We start from the raw sequence: 6,301 nt of genomic DNA on the forward strand, positions 1-6,301 counted from the left end.
CTGGTAACTTGTTCTAGTCATGTTTATGCTTTTACTCAGCAAGAAGGAGGATGAGGTGAAAGTAATCTTTGCCCTTTCTATGGCAATACAAAAATGTCACGCTGAATGGAACAAGCGATCCATCTGCTGCAGTTTTCAGAAACAACAGCCCGAAGTATCAAAAGTTTCAGGAATTTTGTTAAGACTTAAAAATATTGCAGTTCTCCAGAGCCTAGCATTTGTCACTGCTTCTCCTGTTGTTGCTGAGGGCATCACCCTTCCATCTGGCACAGAAATCTTTATTGCTGCTCATGAGGAGTCAGCAGGGATGGATGTGAAATTATTCTTTCTCAAATGCTGTCTTTGCAGAGTAGTGTTGGAGAGAGCAGTCTGTACTACCTATATGACACAGCGTGCAAAACACTGTGCTCCACTTTTTTTGAGGTATTGTAAAGATTTACTTTCTGAGGCTCCCAAATTAACTCTTTGCACTTTGTGGAAACTTAGCCCAAAGGCTAGTTTAAAGATTTGAAGAGGCATTCAAAGTTCATCGAAGATTATGTAGGCTCATAATTAACTTGGATGATGAAGCTATGCATTTATATCCTTAGATTATTCATCTTCTATCAGAAGAGGGTTGGTCAGCAGGTACAGGGAGGTGGTTGTTCCTCTCTACTCTGCTCTTGTGAGGCCCCATCTGGAGAACTGTGTCCAGGTCTGGAGTCTGCAGTACAAGAAAGACAGAGCTGATAGAGAGGGTCCAGAGGAGAGCCACGAAGATGATCAGGGAACTGGAGCATCTCCCCTAGGAAGACAGGCTGAGGGAGCTGGGCTTGTTCAGCCTGGAGAAAAGAAGGCAGTGGGGTGACCTTATTGCAGCCTTTCAGTACCTAAAGGGAGCCTACAGACAGGAGGGGAATCAACTCTTTGAAAGGGTTGATAACTGCAGGTGAAGGGGAAATGGTTTTAAGTTGAGGGAGGGAAGATTTAGGTTGGATGTCAGGGGGAAGCTCTTCACAGAGAGTGGTGAGGTGCTGGAATAGGCTGCCCAGAGAGGTTGTGGAAGCCTCATTCCTAGAGGTGTTCAAGGCTGGGTTGGATGGGGCCCTGGGCAGCCTGGTCTAGTATTAAATGGGGAGGTTGGTGGCCCTGCCTGTGGCAGGGGAGTTGGAAATTCATGATCCTTGAGGTCCCTTCCAACCTTATGATTCTGTGATCATTCCATTAAGTGCACTATTTCGTAAGCTATAGTTAAAAAGAATGTTTTTGATAAATATGAGAGGCAGACAATTGGGACCTCCTTCATATAATATCACCCTAAGACTTTGTTTAATATTTATCTGTGTACTGAAAATAAGAACACAGTTAATAAGTTTAAAAAAAAAAAAAAAACAGTGTTCCTTGGGAAACTACTTTTAGAGACACTGGGGTCCATCAGTGCTGGTCACTGTTTAAGTGCTTCCCCTTAAGAGATCAGAAATAGACAATTCCAAAATGTCAAGCAGGTGGGACAGAAGGCTGGCTTGCCTCAGAAGGAAGCTTCTAGAGCTTAGGTGAAAAAATGAAGTGTATGACCACAGAAAGCAAGGAAGAGCTACAGAGATGCTCTTGGCTACTGTAGGGAGAAAATGAGTGTAGCTGAAGCTGGCCAGTACTGTGGGAGACAACAAAAAGAGCTTTTTAAAATATGTTAACAATAACAGGAGGACCAGAGATAACATTGTTCTGTTATTCCATGAGGATGGTTACCTCACTCATCTCAACTTTCTGCTTTGCTAAGCAGAAGCATTTTGTGACACCTTTTCCTCTGTTTTCAACTCCAGATACAGGCTTTGGTTCCCTCAGAGACCTCAAGAAGTGTTAACTTTACTGAATCTTTTTAAACCTTGTAAGGGAACTGTTGAGTCATGGCCTGAACCACTGATTGAGCACCTGGGGAAAGCTCCTAGTCAGCCCTGGGAGCACAGGTGAGGACAGTTCAGCTGTGTGACTGCAAGGGCTGAAGCTACACCTCACTTAGACCTCTTTTAAGGGTTGACTGCTACTGGGGAAGGATATCTTTTTGGAGATTCCTCCCTTGAGGAGTTTCTCTCTGAGTCTAGATCTTCAGAGACAGGTGAGTGCTTTTCCTTTATAACACCATACTGTTCATGCTAATCCCTTTGCAGCAACTCCTTTATTGCTCTTGCACTGCACTGACCTTTCTGATTGTTACAAATCTATATAGGGCTTCCCATGAAAAGCACTTTTCTTCCTCCTATGGTAGCATACAAGTCACATTTACATTGCTGTATAAACAGTAAGCATAATTTTGGTCTGTCTCTTGTAATGTGGTCCTATAACTTCCATAAAGGTGGACTTGGGAATTATATTATAGACTTAAGATAGTAACACTTTCTTCAGAATGGCACTGTGAAACAGTTTGAGATGGTACATTGTGTGCTGGATAGAAACTTGGACAACTAAAAATGCTTTCCTGCCCTTTATGTGAAGAATACTTATTAAAGTGATATACTGAGTTTTGCAGAATACAAAAGGGATTATCTGTGGAATAGGTTTTAAATACTCTGTGTATTGGAGAGCTGGAAGGCAGTGTTGCTAAAATACTGAAATGAATTTTACAAACAACAAATGTTCTTCTGCTGATTAACTGTCTTCTAAGACAGTTTGCTTTGCTTTGCAGTTTCTATCAAGTATTTTTTTTGAGAGGATTTTGTCAGGACAGTGAAACAGAAGGCTGGTGCCTAAGTTGCATTTGTCTCACAGAGATGGGACCAGAGTTACTCATGGCTTAGCTCTGGCAATCTCTGGTGTATAGTTTTGTGTGAGAAGATGATTACTCACCCAGTTGTTCAGCCATTTATTTATAAAGTCTTTATACTAACGGTGCACTTATCCTCTTTGTTACTAATTCCTTCCGTTCATTTGGTTTGAAATACAAGGGGAAATGGCTTTAAACTGGAAGAGGGTAGGTTTAGACTAGATATTAGGAAGAAATTCCTTACTGTGAGAGTGGTGAAACATTGGAACAGGTTGCCCAGAGAGGTTGTGGATGCCCCCTCCCTGGAAGCATTCAAGGCCAGGCTGGATAGGGCTTTGAGCAACCTGGTCTATAGGCATGTGTTCCTGCCTACAGCATTGGAACTAGATGATCTTAATGGTTCCTTCTGACCCAAACCATTCTGTAATTTTATAAAATGTTAAGCTTGTGATCATTTAGGCCAGGACAGTAAGTCAAAAGCAGTGAGAACAGCAGGGTTTAATGTGACACCACAAAGACAAAGGTAGTAGTATGAGAGGGAGAAAATCTGTGAGGTTGCAAAAAACACTTTCCTAAAGCCAGTGTGAGTAAGTGAGCAGACTTTTAACTCCAGGTTGTGCTGGTCAGCTTGGAAAGGTAAGTAATATTTACCAACTATGCAGTTGACAGAAAACATGTTTCCTCTGGACAACTGACAATTTTTTAGTGCAGTGACAGGGTTCAAATATATTATTGTAGCAGTGCTTCCATGTTCTGGCCCTTTTTCAAGGCTTGTATGGCTGACAGAATAATTTCACCTTTAGTAATTTTTGTCTCTATTAGCTATTCTACCTATTTGTTTTGTCTCCATCCTTTCTTTCACATTGCTAGGCAGAAGTTCATTTGCCAGCCTAGATTCATAGGGTACTGATCCCTTTGACTGTGCAGTACTCCCTGTATTGAGATGCCTTCATAGTTTCACTGAACCAAGGAAACTTTCATTATGCCTTTTGGTGGAGGCTCAGGGTAGCATGGCATTTTTGGCCATAGAAACATGACAAAGTTCATGTGGGTTACTGAAATTAACATCTAACTGTAAATAAACTCCAATAAACGCTTTTTAAAAATTGTACCTGATCATTAAGACTAATTAAGTCATTCATAATCTTGTTTCAAATCTGTCTGACATCAAAGCTTATGGTCCGTTTTGCTATTAAAGTCAGATGTAATTTTTTTACCGAAGTAGAACCATTCAAAAACCTTAGTTTCCCATATTTGTTGATTCTGCTTTTCTAAATTGTGTGCAACATTTGTCTTAGAAATAAATAGATAAATTCAAGACTTTGTCAGAAGTTACTCGTGATATTTAGCAGAGAATAAATGATGTGTTTTTGCCAATATATTACTATGAGTAATTCAGTATAGTACAGTTACTGTAAGCAGGTTTTTCTGAGATATTTAAAGATGGAAGCGTTCTTAGGTAAGGTTAATGCTTTGTAAACTTCATTATTTATTTCTTTTTGTGGGTTTTTTTTTTTTTTTTTGGTAAATGGTGTTAGGAAATGAGAACTATACAAAAAAAGTGTTGTGATTTTAAGAAGTTCTGAAATCTTTCCTGTTTTACATTAAAACAATATTTTTAAATCCTGTACTTTGCAGCACCACTCAGTAACACCTACAACCAGAAAAAAAAACTCAGTAATTAAAAAAAAGTGTACATGGGTCACTCCAAAAGTAATGCCTCACTTATTTATGTGGAAACTATAACAGATAAGAAGAGCACAATAACACTATTTGATTATGCAAATACTCAGCTACAAAACGCTGTTTTTTTCAATATACTCACCACAATGAGACAATTTGTGTAGACTAACTGGTCAAGATGCTCTTCATTTTGTGGTGTGACAGCTGCGGCCAGCAATCTGGAATGTGGCTTGTCTTTCATGTTGTGGTTGACACTGCTGAAATGCTCCATTCATCACCTCACTGTGCTCACATCCAATGTTTGGTCTCCATACACATCAGGAGTGGATGTCAATGGTTGTGATTTCTTTCTGCAAGGAAGAAATCAGTTCCGCACCTTTGCTTCATATGTGCATCCACGTCAGACACCATTTTGTCAGACTGCTCTTCTGCTGCCATGTGTTGCATGGTACAACATGTAATGGAATGCTGGTGGGAATGTTCAGCCTCTACTCACCTGCCTCCGGTGTCATGGGCTAACATAATGAAATAGGAGGCATGAGGAGTGCTCTGAAAGTAATGTTTCTTTATTTTGTGCTATCACAAAGCATATGGTACAGTCAGATGAATATATATATATATATATTTTCCAAACAGAATGGTTCTGAGCACCTTTTAGATCTTTCAGTTAGATTTGGAGTTCTAACAGAGGAATGAAGTGGTAGGTGTAATAGCAGGCACTATGTTTCTGCGCTTATGTCTTGCTTCTGATGGGGCTTTGAGAAGTTGGAACTAAACTACTACTCTCTGCTTAAGAATAAAACTGAAAATGCAGTGCTGAGAATTTACTTGAGTTCAACTTTGTGCTGAGGTGAAAGATGTTAAGTGCTTCCAAACTGCAGGACTCCCGGCCACGCTTCTATCATCCGGGGGGGAGCTCAGTATTTCTCAGGGGACCGCCGCAGAATTACTGCCACCTGCTGCACGTCCTCTGGAATTGGATCGGCTTCCCACAATGCCTTACTTCATCCGCGGGGCTTTTTTACGTCCTCTGGGTAGTCGTAGCTTCCAAAGTTCTTAATTAAGTTTTTGAGATCTTTTAAAGAGGAAAATATTAAGAAGTTCGTCCTGGAATAAATAGGTAAATTTCAAAATCAACTCTCGCGGCTGCGTATTATCACAGAATCACAGGATGGCCAGGGTTGGAGGGGACCTCAAGGATCATGAATCTCCAACCCCCCTGCCACATGCAGGGCCACCAGTCTCCCCATTTAATACTAGACCAGGCTGTCTATGGCCTCATCTAATCTGGCCTTGAACACCTTTAGGGATGGTTGGGCAACCTCTCTGGGCAGCCTGTTCCAGCACCAAATAAATTTTTCAGTCAAGATGCCTCTTATGTTGTGTTACGATCACATCTTGCAAGGATAATAACGTGGTGCTAGAATCTTCCCCAGCTGCCCTACGCCCCTAATTAGATTATCAAGTTATTATTCAATGAGTGCTGTCGACAGCTCTCGAGCCGAGTTTCTTGCAGGTTTGTGAAGCCCTCCCCTCAGCAGCTGCGCTTTCACCCCTGCCAAAGCGGGGTCAGCTATAGAAGAACGCGTGTGCGGGGAATCTGCTCCCTCCGGGAGCGAGAAAGCCAAGGGCACGGCCGGGCAGCAGCTGCAGCGGGAGGGGCGGCTCGCGCTCCCTCGCAGCCCGCCCTCCTCGCTCCTTGCGGGTGCTGATGGGCTGCGTACGGACTCTTGCTCTTGCGGAGCTGAACGGTCACAGCCGCTTTGAACTTCCCGCGCCCCGCTCCCGGCGGAGGACGCACTGCGCGTTCGCCGCCGCAGTTTCCAAGGCGCCGCGGCCACAAAGGAACCGAGCGGTCTGGGCTCCACTACATCTCTC

The sequence above is a fragment of the Lagopus leucura genome, unplaced genomic scaffold, assembly GCF_019238085.1.
Source record: "Lagopus leucura isolate 7727_CA_CO unplaced genomic scaffold, USGS_WTPT01 Super-Scaffold_73, whole genome shotgun sequence".
Classification (NCBI taxonomy): Eukaryota; Metazoa; Chordata; class Aves; order Galliformes; family Phasianidae; genus Lagopus; species Lagopus leucura.